This window comes from Nannobrachium achirus (genome assembly GCF_963921795.1).
Source record: "Nannobrachium achirus genome assembly, chromosome: 16".
NCBI classification, from domain to species: Eukaryota; Metazoa; Chordata; class Actinopteri; order Myctophiformes; family Myctophidae; genus Nannobrachium; species Nannobrachium achirus.
Window position 1 is genome coordinate 26,869,980 of NC_137823.1, and position 19,573 is coordinate 26,889,552.

General features: G+C 41.8%; 2 long non-coding RNA genes across 2 annotated transcripts; both read right to left on the reverse strand.

Annotated features, from left to right (window-relative positions):
- Window positions 1-603: 603 nt before the first annotated feature.
- LOC308300456 lies at window positions 604-3,856 on the reverse strand. The gene is made up of 3 exons (XR_013962826.1): window positions 3,809-3,856; window positions 2,204-2,413; window positions 604-799 (listed from the first exon to the last, which is right to left on the reverse strand). It is a non-coding gene; the product is annotated as an uncharacterized lncRNA (long non-coding RNA).
- Window positions 3,857-14,234: 10,378 nt separating this feature from the next.
- On the reverse strand, window positions 14,235-17,963 carry LOC308300235. Its single transcript, XR_013962816.1, has 3 exons — window positions 17,916-17,963; window positions 16,295-16,504; window positions 14,235-14,890 (listed from the first exon to the last, which is right to left on the reverse strand). It is a non-coding gene; the product is annotated as an uncharacterized lncRNA (long non-coding RNA).
- Between the last annotated feature and the right edge of the window lie 1,610 nt (window positions 17,964-19,573).

Sequence of the window (19,573 nt, forward strand, 5' to 3'; positions counted from 1 at the left end):
GTACATGCTCATGATTTAGCTAGGGCGCCCGAGTTTGCAACCTTTGGGGTCACCACAGTGGCCAAATCAAGTTGGGCTCCTATCGACTTTCTATACAGGAGGAAAATACCCAGAAAAAAATCTGCTTTAAGTAGGATGTGAGGGTTCTAACTAGAGGTTTGTCATGATTCTGAATCCATTGCAAGCCTTTGTTTTGCACAAAAAAAAACATTCCTTGGGCTACAAATGGCCCCACAAAACGATGGTTTAGTGATGAGTCATCATCTTTTCACAGTTTGGTGGGTGTTTTGTGGGGCCACCTCCCTGACAATAACGATGGGACCACAATTCTTATATGAGACGATTCTAAGATGACCCAATGTTATTCTCATAGAAAATGAACTTCCGTGACCCAGGAGATGAACCAGTGACGTCAGTACTCTATTAAGACGTGAGGTTGATTCTACAAAAGCCTAATAAAACGGTTTTCAGAAAAAACCTATGTTGCTATGTATCGTTGTTAGGCAGAAACCTTACCTCCATATTATGTTTTGTTTTCCATAAAATTAGCAGATTGCAAGCGTTTAGATCTGCTACTTTAGAATTATAATCCTGAAAAGTTTTGGACATGAGGTTTCCACCCATAGATGCTTTACCAGTTTTAATGGTTAATTAGTGTACTGTACGTGGTAAGACCTGTGAAGGAAATTAGTAAGGTCTCTGGGAGTGGGACATATCATCTGTAGGGCTGTGTGCTCTCTGGGGGCGTACAGTATGGATGATCTTCTCCTCTGTCACCACTGGGGTTTTCCATGTGTGTCTGAAGACATTAAAAAAAGACATGCATACTTGTTAACTGACATCTCCAAGTTTAAAACATCGCTACACTAAATAATAAGTACACCGGATCCATTGTAACACAGGTTCTTTCCTTTCCTAAAAAGTAAGTATTCTGGAGTTAAAATGCTTCCACCCGACAGCAACAATATAATATAATAAACTCAATAGTTATTACAGTGATAATATATCGAATTATCAGTACACATTTAATGCAAAAATAAAGAATGGCAATACCTCTAATGAACGTGGAAAAAATATCTTTCTCACATTTCAACTTAAAAGAGGTGTAGCTATAAAATGTGTAAATGTGCAACTCTTAGATCCTATTTTTAATATCTAACCCTTGACAGCCATTCATTCAAACAGAAAAGCAGCTGTATTGAAAATATTTTTTTTTCTCGCACATAATGCAGGACACAGCTCCTGCTATTTAGGCCATGGCTATACGGAGCTGGATTTTTCATATATCCCGGTTTTTCAGATATCCAGATAGAAAAATATCTAGGTCCACACGAGAAAGATATCTAGGTCTAAAATAATCTGAGTCCCCAGACCTCCACTGGGGGACAAGCACACACACAGTTAAGTCTTAAGAGATATCCGGGTACCGTGTCTACACAGATCCAGAGAATATCCAGCTTTGCGGCCGAAATATCCAGCTTAATGTGGCTGCAGCCCCAACAGCACAAAAAATGTCTAGCTTCAGAAATATCCAGCTCTGTGTAGCCATGGCCTAAACCACTTGAACACACCTATTCTGGGGGGAACATTACTAAAAATGGCAGATCTACAAGCTCACAGTGAGCTGCAATGCAACAAGTTGAGAACTTATATGTGCTATTTTAGGCAAAGAAAGTTGGTGTAGATGGAAGAAAGCGGCCCATGTAGGGAAGTCTAGAGCAGGGGTCAGCAATCTTTTTGAAATGAAGTGCCATGTTTTTATTTTCTAGATAGTCAGTGTGCCATGTCAACATGTTTAATGACACGCCATCAAAAATTCAGACACATTTTGAGTGTCAGGAAATTGTTATAATGATCATTATAGACTCAAGCAATAACCCATCTATCTCGAGAGTTCAGGGTTTTAGTGAATGTAGAATTATGTGCAGGATGTAATTTGTGCAAATTATGTGACTTAATTTAATTGACCACATAAAAAAAAACATGTGATTTTAAAATAAAAACCCTCTCTCTCACACTTCTGCCAGTGTGCCAGTGATCACCCTCCCCTGTGCCATTGTTGTGCCTAAGGTTGCCTACCCCTGGTCTAGTGGGTTTAAGTGGCTACCTTTACACATTTCTGCCAGGAAGAGTTGCAGAGGGAACTGAATCACTGTTAATTGAGACAGACTGAATCAGCATGGCACTGCTGGTCTAGACTTACCTCTGAGAATATCCCCATCCTGGTTGGGGTAAAAGGCCAGTTTGAAGATGTGGTTCATAATGCTGCGTTCGATAGGCATCTGGACATCTTGCAACTGGTCCTTGCTAGTATACTGCCAGATGGCATCACGGACCATGGCACCATACAGGTAGTGCAGAAAACCCTCCACTGCTGCAGTCTTGTCATCAGCCGCTGTGCATCCCTGGAAGGCTGTGGGGGGAGACAGGGAACAATGCAGTGAGCAATCAGTCTGTTGATTACCTTTAAAAATATATATAAAATACAGAGAAAGTAGCCTATCTACAAGCTCACAATGTGCCTTATTGTGAGTTTGTAGATAGGCTATTTTCACTACTTTTGTGCAACACTTGTATGATGAAGTAGGGCAGTGTTTCTCAAATGGGGGTACGTGTACCCCTAGGGGTACGCAGGGCGGGACCGTACCTATGTTCCCCAGGTTCTATGTTCCCCACTTTCTTACCACCTAACCCTAACCTCACTAAACTAATGCTGTTAGGTGGGGAACATAGAACCTGGGGAACATAGAACCTGGGGAACATAGGTTGGACCCCCGCAGGGAGTACGTCAGAAAAACTAGAAAATGGGAATTAGTACTTTACTATTATGGTTAATGATAAAACATTGACAGAGTTTGTGTGAACCTGCTCATCTGTACATTTCTAAACCAAATAACATCAATACCTTTACTAGTAGTAACAGTTATTTAATAGAAAGCAGTATTTATTTGCCATTTATTTGCCATTATGCTGTTTTATTTTGAACATATTGGCATCGGAACTGGACTTTTGATGTCAATTTTGCAGTAGTCAGGGGAAGGGGGTACATGGCTTCAGAAATCAGTATAAGGGATTACTCCAGCCAAAAAAGATTGAGAACCACTGAAGTAGGGCATTCATTTATGAAAACATAGCACGTTGAATACAAGGTTTCTGCCTGAGAACAAGAATTAGAGAGGGTATGTGTGTACAAAAGAGAGAGGTCATCAGATCAGCCTGTGTCGCCTCTATATAAGAATGTGAATGATGGCTGCATATATGCTGTGTTGTGAATCCACTATAGCCATTTGAAATGTGATGTAATTTTTTGTTCTGCTTGTCCTGCTTCCAAATGTGTAGGAGAAATCCTTAAATTAGAATTAGGCTACTCCAAGGAAAACAGTAAAAGGGTTTCTATAGGCTACACTATACAGTAAATAATAGTCTACCTCCTTTTGAAGACCAGCTTACTGCTGTTGATCTTGTTTGATCCAACAGATGTCTAGTATACATCTAAAATACTCTGCAGCACTGCAGATGAGAGAGAGAGGTGAACAAATAACAATAAATTCAACTTCCTCGCACAGTGATAAATACACGTGCATAAAAAAACATTGCAGTCCTACGTGTTTTTACCTAAAAATGTTGTCAGGTGATGTAGCCTACACATGATGGAAACATGATGCGACACAAACACTAGGCTACTAAACACACACGTCCCTGTTCTTGATGGTGGTGATTGTGTGTAATATGTGCATGGCACGCAAAAACGACTTCCAAACTCAATTAATTCACTGAAAGTTTCTTCAGAAAGTCATAGATTGCTTACATTCATGGTTATTTTCCAGTAGGCAACCTTATGTCCATTGCGAGTCCAGTCACAGAGGCTGACTGACTGTTCTGTGGACATAAGGTGCTCTTTTCCCATAGTACACAAGACCTGGCTTAAACAAATCCTCTCTTAACCCTAATAAAACTAACATAACCATCTCAACATAATGCATTTTTATGCATTTCTGACTAGAAGCCCAATATTCTAGGACCATTCCTATATATTATCAAACTTATCCGCCAAAAGTTATTCGCGACCTACCTGTTGTTATGAAGGGGGGAAAATACCTTATACAAAGCATTCACCATTCAAGCTTCTAGCGCCCTCTACTGTTGACCGGTGGTCACTACTCTGGAAGAAGCAATTGATTGGCGCAGAATCCTACAAAAATACATTATTAATTATTAATTATAATTGTTACGTTTTTGGAAAATAGTATAGATCTACTAGGACATTTTGTGAACAAATAATAACAATAATAATAAGTACGCTCTTGCACGTTTGGATATAACCTCGCGATACCAGGCTTTCTCGCGAGGATGAGTTGTTTACAAATGAAAATGCCTCAGCGTCGCGCAGCGTTCCTACCAATAGGGACAGCGCTCGAGCATCCTTCCTGTTTCAAACAGGTGTTCTTCGGATGATAACGTTAGAACGTCAGTGCTCATCTGGACTTCATTGAGAACAGACGTGCATCTTAGCGGCTCCACCAGAGACGTTACTGACGAACTACTACTGCTGACTGCTTGTTTACATCGACGCCTGTCGTCCATCTGTTGCTGTTGTTTCACCGGTCATTTCAACTTTTAATTTGATATTTTCAAACATTTGATAACACTTCTTTTTGGATCCCTAGTCTTCAGCTTGACCAACTGAACTCAGGTAAGTAAGTTTGCTCTTGTTAACGACACACACACACACACACACACACACACACACACACACACACACACACACACACACACACACACACAGGGGCTTGTTTGTCGTTAATTTACACAGAGGCCTGTTTGCAACAGTTGTGGGTCATTTTCAACCATATTTTGGTTTGAGTACACTGTTGTGGTTTGAAGAAGCACTTTGAAGAAGTACTTGACAATGAAGAACACCCAGCCACAGGAAGCAGTCGCCGCCTACTCAAGGCTCCATGAACAACATCCATGCCAGCCTCTTCTGACAGACGACCAGAAAGTCGAGCTGCGCAACCGCAACTGCAACATGGAGGTCAACGAGAGGAAGGGGAAGGCAGCCCGGAAGATGAAGTTCATCATGGCCGAGTTGTTGCAGTCAGAGAAGGCCTATGTGAGAGATCTGCGTGGTCTGGAGACATACTGGTGGGAGATGGCCAGTGGGCTTGAGGAGGAGGTACCTGCAGGCATCCGCAACAAGCAACACATCATCTTTGGTAACATCCAGGAGATATATGACTTTCATAGCAATATTTTCCTGAGTGAGTTGACCAACTGTGAGCTACCAGAGGATGTGGGACACTGCTTTGCTACCTGGGCTGATGGGTTCCACATGTATGTGAACTACTGTAAGAACAAAGTTGACTCCAGTCAACTCTTACTGGAACACGCTGGAACCTTCTTTGATGACATCCGGCAGAAACATGGCCTGGGCTTCGCTAGTTCCATCGACTCCTACCTCATCAAGCCTGTGCAGAGAATCACCAAGTACCAGCTACTGCTCAAGGACTTGCTGTCTTGCTGTGAGGATGGAGAGGGAGGAGAGCTTGCGGATGCTCTTGAGTTGATGCTGAGTGTGCCTAAGAAGGCGAATGATGCCATGAACATCGCCATGTTGGACGGTTTTGATGACAACATGGATGTCCAGGGGGACTTGATTGTTCATGGCAGTTTCCAGGTGTGGAACCCCAAGACTCTAATCCGGAAGGTTCGCAACCACCACGTGTTCCTGTTCCAGAACTCGCTGGTCTTCAGCAAGGAGATCAGGGACTCAGCTGGCAGAACTAAGTACAGGTATGTGAATAAAGTACTGACATCCGAGTTGGGGGTGACAGAGCACATTCGAGGGGACCCCTGTAAGTTTGCTCTGTGGGCAGGAAGGACCCCCGCCTCTCACAACCATACTGTACTTACGGCATCCAGCTTGAAGGCCAAACAGGAGTGGGTTAAGAACATCCAGGAGAGAATGACACCCCTGAAGGAGCCTCTTCACCTGCAGCCTCAGGCCTCGCTGCAGTCCAGCCGTCCAGGTCCACGTCCGATGCTGTGGAAATGGCTGACCAGCTGCGTACGCAGACCCAGCCGGTGACAGCTCTGGGCTCGCCAGGGAGATCCTATTTCTTAATATGCAGCTAGTTTGTGGGAAAGATCCCTCAGGATGTGGGTGAAGGCAGAGCTTAAATACAAAGTCTTTGAAGAGTGTAGGACTCGGCGGGGAGCCGAGTCTGGATAGCGGGAGCTGCTGAGACCGGGTTAGTGGAGTTGAGGCTTGCTGGAGTTTCCTCCTTGATGTCCATGTAGGGTCAGAGGTCGGTGTGTGGCGAACGGGTAAGAAACCACATACATAAATGCATCTGTCTGTCTTGTCAGTCGTGTACCACACAGGAGGTTCCCCGGACTGGAGGTCGGGTCCCCCCAGTCAAAGTTGGTCAGTCGAGCCTATCTCCTGATCGCTACTGTTGCGTGTGGACGCGCTTCCAGGAAGGGGAACGACTAACACAGGCTATTTGTGTAACCTTAGCTGAGGTAAGAACATTTACTTTTTTATGTTACCTTATATGGTTTTTAAAGTTTAACATGAAGTAGTAATTGTCATATATATTAGAAATAGTTTTTGTGAAGATAAGGGGAAAAAATCAACAAAAATCTGTCTGTTTGTTGTGGACTGTGCTGGAGTTTCCCTGGATTTGAGGTGGAGGTCCCCCCCAGTTGAAGTTGGTCAGTCGAGCCTCCCTCCTGATCGCTCCTGGTGCGTGTGGACTTGCATCCAGAAAGGGAACGACTGTTGGCATAGATGGGCTGTACTGTGGCTGCAAGAAAACACTAGGCTATTTGTGTAACCTGAGCTGAGGTAAGAACATTTACTGTTTTCTGTTACCTTATATAGTTTTGTTTTACATGAAGTAGTAATGGTCATATTAACAATATGTTTTGTGTTGGCTGACTAGGCCTACTTGGTATTAGAAATAATTGTTTAAGATCTCATTATCATTTTTATAGCACTGAATTTCACCACTTTATAGGGTTTAGATTTTTAACTTCCAAGTAATAATTGTAGGTATTAGAAATATATGTATACTAGTTGTTGTTGTACAAAACTAAAACTAAAAAAAACACAAAACTAAAACTAACCAAAAAAAAGTGTCTGTCTATCTAATGTATTTTCACAGGTTTCTACTGACGTGGCTTCATCCTCTCCCTTTGGGGAGTCTGTCCTGCGTGCAGTATGTGTCATCACCACTCTGTTGGCCTGGCGGGCTTGCTCGAGCCGCCCTTCAACCCTGTGATGGTGACTGGCCTTGGCGTCTTGCGGGGCCAGGCTTTAGGTAGCGTCTTGCACCTGAGCCTGTCTGTCTGTCTATGGAGCACCTGGGTGTGGTAGAGATAAAAGCACTCTTCCCACCACCGCAGCAGTAACTGCGATGCCTCCAGCTTGGCCTGGCGCACCATCAATCTAAACACAATTGGCCGTGTTTAGACAATTTACAATTGAGCATTTAGCAGACGCTCTTAACCCAGAGCAACTTAAAATTGGGGTGGAAAGCTGGCTGGATCAAGTGACCGTTCTTTTTGCTGCACTGCAGAAGCTACTGGCAAGTGTATATGGGAGGATGCACACAGTAGTTTATACATCCCCAGCTGTGGAGGTGTTAGTGCAGCAACAAGGACTGAAAGGACACTTGGGGACAGTTGGGAATTGACAACGACTAAATTGGGACTTCTCCGATGGATTGCCGCCGTGTAGTGGCGGAGAAGCTAATGACCCAATGACCCAAGCTTCTGGCAGGTGCTACCATCATGCCGGACAGCTCAAAGGGTATTAGGGATCAGACCAAGAGCAATCCATTGATAAAACTAACATGTTACAGAAATCACCACAAGAAACCAAAGCACTCCAGCAGACGTCCAAGGAGATGCCAGCCACAACAACTGTTGTGCAAGGTTGTATCCCCTCCAAAAGAATCCATTAGAGATGGAGCCTGGTATGTAAGGACTATTATATAAACTGTTATATGACTCATTATACCAATATTCCCTTAGTATTGTTGATGGTGTGCAGACCACCAGGGCTCTGCTGTGAAGGAAACTGAGGTAACACTTTACTTAAAGGTCTATAATGCACTCATTTAAATAACTGGTTATAAATGTTTACAATTATGCATAACAACGTATAAGCTTAGTGGAACAGCACATTGTATTTTTCATTTCAAGGACCTCCAAATTGGTATGCATTTGGCTGCGAACTCTCATCTGAAAAGATTTCTGCCAAGGACCGCCATACATTTACTTACTTATTTATTACAAAAAGAAAACGTCTCACTGAGCTGACCTCCACCCAGCAAAAGCTGTAGCCTACAACCGCACTGCAGACCAGGTGAGAGTGGGCAGCCGCCTATGGCTTTTAGCACTGTAGATTTAACTGACTGGGTTGCAGAGAAGAAAGGGGCAGTCAAGTGTAAAATGATCCTAAAGATTAGTAGGCGTTGGAGTATGTTATGAACTCTGGCGATTCTGTCTGTCTTGGAATGGAACAGCATCATGGCTGAACTGTTAGAAACTGAGAAAGCCTACACCCGAGACCTGCAGGAGTGCCTGGATACATACTTTTGGGAGATGACCAGTGGAGTGCTGGAGGACATACCTGTTGGCATCCTCAACAAGGAACAGGTTGTCTTTGGCAACATCCAGGATATCTGTTACTTCCACAGCAACATTTTCATGGAGGAGTTGGTCAACTGTCAGCTACCGGAAGATGTGGGACAGTGCTTTGTGACCTGGGCTGACAAGTTCAACATGTATGTGAGTTACTTCATGAACAAACCTCACTCCAGTGAACTTATTCGGGAACACGCTGGAAGCTACTTTGACCTCATCCAGCAGAAACATGGTCTGGGCCGGGCCAGTTCTATTGACACCTTCCTCATCAAGCCAGTACAGAGGCTCACCAAGTACCAGCTCCTCCTAAAGGACCTACTGTGTTGCTGTGATGAGGGAGAGGGAGGAGACATTAAGGCTGGCCTGGAGGTGATGTTGCGCTTTCTCAAGAAAGCAAATGATGCCATGACCATCGCCTTGCTGGAGGGTTGTGATGATGTGGATGTCCAGGGGGACTTGATGCTTCATGGCCGTTTTCAGGTGTGGAACCCCAACTCTGTCCTCCATAACGTCCGCAAGTCTCTCAAGCGGAATAGTCACTACCGCCACCTGTTCCTCTTTGAGAGGTCACTGATCTTCTGCAAGGAGATCAAAGACTCCACTGACAGAACCAGATACCAGTACAGCAATAAAGTACTGACTGGTGACTTATGGGTGACTGAGCACAATGAAGGGGACCCCGGTACGTTCATTCTGTGGGCAGGATCAGGAAGGACTCCACCCTTTCACAAGACTCTACTTAAAGCCTCCAGTGTGAAAGAGAAACAGAAGTGGATGAGTAACATCTGGGAGGTGAGCCAGGACAGAATGAAGTCACCTCTTCACCTGGACGACACACCAGCACTGTCCAAACCTCCCAGGAACAGGACAGGACAGATAGCCAATCTACAGCCTCAGGCCTGGCTCTTCTCCCGACACTCCAGCCAACCAGGTCAGAGATTGTATGGATCACTGTGGAAATGGCTGACCAGCCGCAGTAGCAGGCGGAATTAGCAAATAATTGACTGAAACACTTGTATATACTGTATATAATTACATTTGATTGTTGTATTGTATTATGCATTCTTTGTTGTCTTATTACCAGTGATTAATATTGTTTTCATTGTATTATTGTTTATTAATGTCATTATTTATAGTAATTATTGTTGTATATAGTTGTGGTGATGGCAGTAAATAAACCAAGTTCAGTGAACTTGCCAGACTACACATTAAAACCCTGAATCTTAATTGAACTCCACCCATAGGGGTACATTTGCACCTGTACGACCCAGAGGGTCCTGTACAGTACATGTATAGCTAAAGCACATGGATTATAATTTCTGTAGTGCAGTAGTGGAAGAAGTACTCTGATTCTTTACTGGAGTAAAAGTAGTAATACCATAATGTGGAGGTACAATTATACTTATTACAAGTAAAAGTCCTGTAATCAAGCTCACAACATCACAATGCAAGGCGCTGTGAGCTTGTAGATCAGCTATTTTTGAATAGCCAAAGTATAATATAGGCCTTAATTGGGTATGTTTTTTAATTATAATTTAAATCTGCAGAGCAACTAGTAAAGCTGTCTGTCAAGTAATTGTAGTGGTGTAATAGGTACCATATTTGATGGTACAGTATCTTCCACTTATTAGATTATTTCTCATTCACTTATTGAATTCACTCAAACTTATTATTTGAAACTTGTTGGTCACAATACTAATACTTTGTGATATATTTCGGCTACGGTGTAATTTTGACAAAATAGTTTTATTATTAAACAAACAACAAATCAAAATATCAATCAGCATCAATTAATCAATGAGTATAATAATAATGTGACTGCTGTGATTCTTCAATTTCCTGCAGTTTCATTTATTGAAGGAAATTAGCTCAAGTTAGAAATCTACATTTCCTTACACAGGACACTCAAGAAAACTGGACGTGCACCGTGGTCGACGACCCCCAGAATCCCTGGGTGATACTGGGGACATGGGGAGGGTGCCAGACTGCCAGTGAAGGATGCCTCACCGGGAGAAGCATCCCAACAGCCACAGGTGAGTTGGTTTCCGTGTTTGACCGACGATTCAAACTGACTCCTCTCTTTCGCCTTCCCCAGTGCAGGTCACCACCAAGAAGAAGGTTACCGTCACCAAGAAGGAGCGAGGACCCATGATGGAGTGGTGGAAGTATGTACATACATCTCACTTGTCACTTGTTCTCATGGTTCTCATGGGTTTGTTATTTTAATACATAGTACATTTTTGTTGACCACAAATGTTTAAGAATGTTTTATTAGATATGATAGCATGTTGTATAAATAGATGACAAAACAACAAACCTAGGTTCGTTGTTTTTACCTGGAATTTCTTTGAGGCACTACATTGTTCTCTCTGTACTGTATTTATGTGACTATTTAACTTTAGTTTGCTTATTCCCATCTCACACTTTCTTGCAGGAGTATGCAAGGCTTCCTCCAATACATCTGCCAAAGTACGGCGTTGGGCGAGCACGGGAGGCCAAAACTAAAAACCTGCAAAGGAGAATGCCTGCCAACAGGAAAGGCCACCAACAGCCAAACACCACTTTCTGGTAAGTACACATTTATTACAGGTCCAGATCTCTTTTTTTCCCCCCTCTGCATTAAATCTCTTCATCAAAATTAGCCAATCTACAAGTTCCCAACGTGACGCGTTGTGAGCATGCATAATTTCTATTTTTCCCGAAAGCTTGCCCCGTGCTCATCAGGACACTCAATACGGACACTCATTCATCCACACAAAGCCAGACATAGGAGCGGTTAGTACCGCACAAAAATGGTGTTGTCTGTTGAAGTGAACTGATTGACCAGTGATATGGTATATGTGTGTAGCCTACATTTACCACCACCAACCTCCATGTGCATATCGTTGTCGAGTGGAAACCTTGTACAGTATGTCCAAGACCTTTTGTTTTGTATTTATCGTTTTAAAAATGAACTAAACTAGTGAAAATAGCAGATCTACAAGCACACAGCCTCACGGTGTGAGGCGTTGTTCACAGTTCACTGTTGTTCACAGTTCACTGTTTTCACTACTTTTGTGCGACGGCCTTGTATGATGAAGTAGGGCTTTACTTTGCGAAAAAATGAACACATTTTAAACTTCGAGATACGAGGTTTCTGCTTGACAGTGACGATATGTGGGTTCACTATAAGTAACATAGTTAATAGTTACATTGTACTCAAATGGTGTATTCCAACAATGTGTAAACCACCAAATAGTCTAATTTGTTATTCATTTTATAACTACAATTCAAAATTAAATATTATCCTTGATATTTTTTTCTGTTTTTATTTCATTAAGGAGAGAGCTTACCGAAGTATACAGGCACCAGAAAAAACATGATGTGATAGCCATAAGTATTATTGTTATGTATTGTATCTGCACATCTTGATCAAATTAAAATAAATAATAATGTAATAAGTATACAATAGCTTAAATGTTGAGTTGTAGTTATAAAATGAATAATTATTTTGTTTGAATACGTAGTATGTAACTATCTTAGTTGTGGCGAGACATAACTTACTCTATGTATGCTTTATTCATGTGTTTTTTTTAATTAGCAAGATATGTATGTATTGTAGTGTAGACAGGGCTGGACATTGATACTAACACCTGTGTTTCTTCTCCAGGCACAGAGACCACCTTCTGCCTGCATCGCATTCGCCACCAAGAGACCTTGACCCTGCCAACGATGAAGGTCGTCTGCCAAGCGCCTTCCTTCAATCATCGCTCAGCCTCTCCAGAATCTCCAACTACCTCGGGACTTCGATTTGAGCCACACTTTTGTTTTGAGCCACACTGGCATTGATGAACAGTAACCAAGGATGCTTACTTGTGTACTCAAGTATTATTATTTTTTTTTGCCTGCACTCTTCTTTCACTCCACTATTTAAACTGAAATGTTTTACTTTTACAGTTCTAGGAAGGGACTGAAAATGTACTATTTATATAGTTTGATTCTTTAAATGTTTTGGTATGCATTGGTCTTAAAAGATAATGTACTTTGTAATTTGTACTTTTGAATACCGGTACTTAGTAGAATATTAGTAGCCTATTTACTTCACTACAAGGTTTAGATATTTTTGTTAAGTTCTTATCGGACACCACTGCGAGATGGGTCTTAGTCTTAGACAACCAGTCACCCTTTATTTTACAGTAATGTAAGTAATGCTTTCCTCTTTTGTTTTAAATGCATTTCAACAGTATAGTCATGTTTTGTACAGAAAGTATGCTGTCATTATTACACTCTAATCATCTTGACACATTCTTTGTTTATGAAACGGTTCAACTTTTTATTTTAAATCACAGCAGGAGACAAAGGTAAGAGTTTGTTACAACATGCTCTCTTTGATGTATCTCCTAAGAATGTGTGCCCTCCATAGAGGTAATATGTTAAATAAATGGATTGACATATCCAAAATGATGCAACAGCTCTGGACCTTAAATTCATCATGCACGTGTCTTGACTGAAGTCAACAGTTGCCCCTTGCTGTATAGTACAGGGGTTAAAGTTCTCAGTCCTGGGGACTGATTTCAGTCTTGAGGATTCCATAGGGGCTATAGTAACCCCATGTAGACCAGGGGATAATACTGATTATTTTTTTACCTTTTTTTACCCTGTAATGTAAAGTTAAAGTTCCAGTTCCATATACATTGACATGACATTCATAATGTGTGTGTATTGGTATAAATGTATATGGGCTAATACTGTAAAGATATAGTTCTACAGTCAGATACACTTCCTTCCAAAGTGCTGCTGGTAGCCAGCAAAAAAGCAACAAGATTGTGGTATAAAAGTGACCCTCCAACTTGTGAGCAGTGGCTGTGCATTGTGGAGGAAATATATGTGATGGAGAGATTTACACACAAACTCAGGATACAAGAAGAACTGTTCCTTGAGAAAAGGGAGAAATGGACTGAATATAAAACCCAACAGAATGACACCACAAATGTCTGACATGGACTAAAATGTGATAACCAAATGATGTAATAATGTTGATAAAAATAGAAAGAAAGTACTACAGAAAATCTAATGGAAAAACCTTTGCAGAGTGAAAGTGTGCTTAAACGACAGTCTCTCTCCAAACCATCAACACGCAAGGCAACAGCTGTTTAAGCACAATACAATATTCTCTATGCACAGCAGCCATATTGGAAAGAAAAGGGCTTCAGTTCAGGGACACTAATGGTTCCTTTAGGAGGTTTCAAATATGGCCCTTACCCTTACGGGTGTGTAACTCAGGTACAATTGGTTCCATTGGTACACTCAAGAGTTATGGGGGTCCTTGAAATTAAAATGTTTGAGAACCACTAAATGGAACAGAACCTGAGATAGTCGGGGGCCTTAAGGGGAGAAAATATAAATTTCCTGCAAATCAGTCTAAAAGTGCCCAATTTTGCACAGATGTAGCCCAGTAGTACATGCTCATGATTTAGCTAGGGCGCCCGAGTTTGCAACCTTTGGGGTCACCACAGTGGCCAAATCAAGTTGGGCTCCTATCGACTTTCTATACAGGAGGAAAATACCCAGAAAAAATCTGCTTTAAGTAGGATGTGAGGGTTCTAACTAGAGGTTTGTCATGATTCTGAATCCATTGCAAGCCTTTGTTTTGCACAAAAAAAAACATTCCTTGGGCTACAAATGGCCCCACAAAACGATGGTTTAGTGATGAGTCATCATCTTTTCACAGTTTGGTGGGTGTTTTGTGGGGCCACCTCCCTGACAATAACGATGGGACCACAATTCTTATATGAGACGATTCTAAGATGACCCAATGTTATTCTCATAGAAAATGAACTTCCGTGACCCAGGAGATGAACCAGTGACGTCAGTACTCTATTAAGACGTGAGGTTGATTCTACAAAAGCCTAATAAAACGGTTTTCAGAAAAAACCTATGTTGCTATGTATCGTTGTTAGGCAGAAACCTTACCTCCATATTATGTTTTGTTTTCCATAAAATTAGCAGATTGCAAGCTTTTAGATCTGCTACTTTAGAATTATAATCCTGAAAAGTTTTGGACATGAGGTTTCCACCCATAGATGCTTTACCAGTTTTAATGGTTAATTAGTGTACTGTACGTGGTAAGACCTGTGAAGGAAATTAGTAAGGTCTCTGGGAGTGGGACATATCATCTGTAGGGCTGTGTGCTCTCTGGGGGCGTACAGTATGGATGATCTTCTCCTCTGTCACCACTGGGGTTTTCCATGTGTGTCTGAAGACATTAAAAAAAGACATGCATACTTGTTAACTGACATCTCCAAGTTTAAAACATCGCTACACTAAATAATAAGTACACCGGATCCATTGTAACACAGGTTCTTTCCTTTCCTAAAAAGTAAGTATTCTGGAGTTAAAATGCTTCCACCCGACAGCAACAATATAATATAATAAACTCAATAGTTATTACAGTGATAATATATCGAATTATCAGTACACATTTAATGCAAAAATAAAGAATGGCAATACCTCTAATGAACGTGGAAAAAATATCTTTCTCACATTTCAACTTAAAAGAGGTGTAGCTATAAAATGTGTAAATGTGCAACTCTTAGATCCTATTTTTAATATCTAACCCTTGACAGCCATTCATTCAAACAGAAAAGCAGCTGTATTGAAAATATTTTTTTTTCTCGCACATAATGCAGGACACAGCTCCTGCTATTTAGGCCATGGCTATACGGAGCTGGATTTTTCATATATCCCGGTTTTTCAGATATCCAGATAGAAAAATATCTAGGTCCACACGAGAAAGATATCTAGGTCTAAAATAATCTGAGTCCCCAGACCTCCACTGGGGGACAAGCACACACACAGTTAAGTCTTAAGAGATATCCGGGTACCGTGTCTACACAGATCCAGAGAATATCCAGCTTTGCGGCCGAAATATCCAGCTTAATGTGGCTGCAGCCCCAACAGCACAAAAAATGTCTAGCTTCAGAAATATCCAGCTCTGTGTAGCCATGGCCTAAACCACTTGAACACACCTATTCTGGGGGGAACATTACTAAAAATGGCAGATCTACAAGCTCACAGTGAGCTGCAATGCAACAAGTTGAGAACTTATATGTGCTATTTTAGGCAAAGAAAGTTGGTGTAGATGGAAGAAAGCGGCCCATGTAGGGAAGTCTAGAGCAGGGGTCAGCAATCTTTTTGAAATGAAGTGCCATGTTTTTATTTTCTAGATAGTCAGTGTGCCATGTCAACATGTTTAATGACACGCCATCAAAAATTCAGACACATTTTGAGTGTCAGGAAATTGTTATAATGATCATTATAGACTCAAGCAATAACCCATCTATCTCGAGAGTTCAGGGTTTTAGTGAATGTAGAATTATGTGCAGGATGTAATTTGTGCAAATTATGTGACTTAATTTAATTGACCACATAAAAAAAAACATGTGATTTTAAAATAAAAACCCTCTCTCTCACACTTCTGCCAGTGTGCCAGTGATCACCCTCCCCTGTGCCATTGTTGTGCCTAAGGTTGCCTACCCCTGGTCTAGTGGGTTTAAGTGGCTACCTTTACACATTTCTGCCAGGAAGAGTTGCAGAGGGAACTGAATCACTGTTAATTGAGACAGACTGAATCAGCATGGCACTGCTGGTCTAGACTTACCTCTGAGAATATCCCCATCCTGGTTGGGGTAAAAGGCCAGTTTGAAGATGTGGTTCATAATGCTGCGTTCGATAGGCATCTGGACATCTTGCAACTGGTCCTTGCTAGTATACTGCCAGATGGCATCACGGACCATGGCACCATACAGGTAGTGCAGAAAACCCTCCACTGCTGCAGTCTTGTCATCAGCCGCTGTGCATCCCTGGAAGGCTGTGGGGGGAGACAGGGAACAATGCAGTGAGCAATCAGTCTGTTGATTACCTTTAAAAATATATATAAAATACAGAGAAAGTAGCCTATCTACAAGCTCACAATGTGCCTTATTGTGAGTTTGTAGATAGGCTATTTTCACTACTTTTGTGCAACACTTGTATGATGAAGTAGGGCAGTGTTTCTCAAATGGGGGTACGTGTACCCCTAGGGGTACGCAGGGCGGGACCGTACCTATGTTCCCCAGGTTCTATGTTCCCCAGGTTCTATGTTCCCCACTTTCTTACCACCTAACCCTAACCTCACTAAACTAATGCTGTTAGGTGGGGAACATAGAACCTGGGGAACATAGAACCTGGGGAACATAGGTTGGACCCCCGCAGGGAGTACGTCAGAAAAACTAGAAAATGGGAATTAGTACTTTACTATTATGGTTAATGATAAAACATTGACAGAGTTTGTGTGAACCTGCTCATCTGTACATTTCTAAACCAAATAACATCAATACCTTTACTAGTAGTAACAGTTATTTAATAGAAAGCAGTATTTATTTGCCATTTATTTGCCATTATGCTGTTTTATTTTGAACATATTGGCATCGGAACTGGACTTTTGATGTCAATTTTGCAGTAGTCAGGGGAAGGGGGTACATGGCTTCAGAAATCAGTATAAGGGATTACTCCAGCCAAAAAAGATTGAGAACCACTGAAGTAGGGCATTCATTTATGAAAACATAGCACGTTGAATACAAGGTTTCTGCCTGAGAACAAGAATTAGAGAGGGTATGTGTGTACAAAAGAGAGAGGTCATCAGATCAGCCTGTGTCGCCTCTATATAAGAATGTGAATGATGGCTGCATATATGCTGTGTTGTGAATCCACTATAGCCATTTGAAATGTGATGTAATTTTTTGTTCTGCTTGTCCTGCTTCCAAATGTGTAGGAGAAATCCTTAAATTAGAATTAGGCTACTCCAAGGAAAACAGTAAAAGGGTTTCTATAGGCTACACTATACAGTAAATAATAGTCTACCTCCTTTTGAAGACCAGCTTACTGCTGTTGATCTTGTTTGATCCAACAGATGTCTAGTATACATCTAAAATACTCTGCAGCACTGCAGATGAGAGAGAGAGGTGAACAAATAACAATAAATTCAACTTCCTCGCACAGTGATAAATACACGTGCATAAAAAAACATTGCAGTCCTACGTGTTTTTACCTAAAAATGTTGTCAGGTGATGTAGCCTACACATGATGGAAACATGATGCGACACAAACACTAGGCTACTAAACACACACGTCCCTGTTCTTGATGGTGGTGATTGTGTGTAATATGTGCATGGCACGCAAAAACGACTTCCAAACTCAATTAATTCACTGAAAGTTTCTTCAGAAAGTCATAGATTGCTTACATTCATGGTTATTTTCCAGTAGGCAACCTTATGTCCATTGCGAGTCCAGTCACAGAGGCTGACTGACTGTTCTGTGGACATAAGGTGCTCTTTTCCCATAGTACACAAGACCTGGCTTAAACAAATCCTCTCTTAACCCTAATAAAACTAACATAACCATCTCAACATAATGCATTTTTATGCATTTCTGACTAGAAGCCCAATATTCTAGGACCATTCCTATATATTATCAAACTTATCCGCCAAAAGTTATTCGCGACCTACCTGTTGTTATGAAGGGGGGAAAATACCTTATACAAAGCATTCACCATTCAAGCTTCTAGCGCCCTCTACTGTTGACCGGTGGTCACTACTCTGGAAGAAGCAATTGATTGGCGCAGAATCCTACAAAAATACATTATTAATTATTAATTATAATTGTTACGTTTTTGGAAAATAGTATAGATCTACTAGGACATTTTGTGAACAAATAATAACAATAATAATAAGTACGCTCTTGCACGTTTGGATATAACCTCGCGATACCAGGCTTTCTCGCGAGGATGAGTTGTTTACAAATGAAAATGCCTCAGCGTCGCGCAGCGTTCCTATTGGTCCGCTGCGCTCGGCAGCGGACCAATAGGGACAGCGCTCGAGCATCCTTCCTGTTTCAAACAGGTGTTCTTCGGATGATAACGTTAGAACGTCAGTGCTCATCTGGACTTCATTGAGAACAGACGTGCATCTTAGCGGCTCCACCAGAGACGTTACTGACGAACTACTACTGCTGACTGCTTGTTTACATCGACGCCTGTCGTCCATCTGTTGCTGTTGTTTCACCGGTCATTTCAACTTTTAATTTGATATTTTCAAACATTTGATAACACTTCTTTTTGGATCCCTAGTCTTCAGCTTGACCAACTGAACTCAGGTAAGTAAGTTTGCTCTTGTTAACGACACACACACACACACACACACACACACACACACACACACACACACACACACACACAGGGGCTTGTTTGTCGTTAATTTACACAGAGGCCTGTTTGCAACAGTTGTGGGTCATTTTCAACCATATTTTGGTTTGAGTACACTGTTGTGGTTTGAAGAAGCACTTTGAAGAAGTACTTGACAATGAAGAACACCCAGCCACAGGAAGCAGTCGCCGCCTACTCAAGGCTCCATGAACAACATCCATGCCAGCCTCTTCTGACAGACGACCAGAAAGTCGAGCTGCGCAACCGCAACTGCAACATGGAGGTCAACGAGAGGAAGGGGAAGGCAGCCCGGAAGATGAAGTTCATCATGGCCGAGTTGTTGCAGTCAGAGAAGGCCTACGTGAGAGATCTGCGTGGTCTGGAGACATACTGGTGGGAGATGGCCAGTGGGCTTGAGGAGGAGGTACCTGCAGGCATCCGCAACAAGCAACACATCATCTTTGGTAACATCCAGGAGATATATGACTTTCATAGCAATATTTTCCTGAGTGAGTTGACCAACTGTGAGCTACCAGAGGATGTGGGACACTGCTTTGCTACCTGGGCTGATGGGTTCCACATGTATGTGAACTACTGTAAGAACAAAGTTGACTCCAGTCAACTCTTACTGGAACACGCTGGAACCTTCTTTGATGACATCCGGCAGAAACATGGCCTGGGCTTCGCTAGTTCCATCGA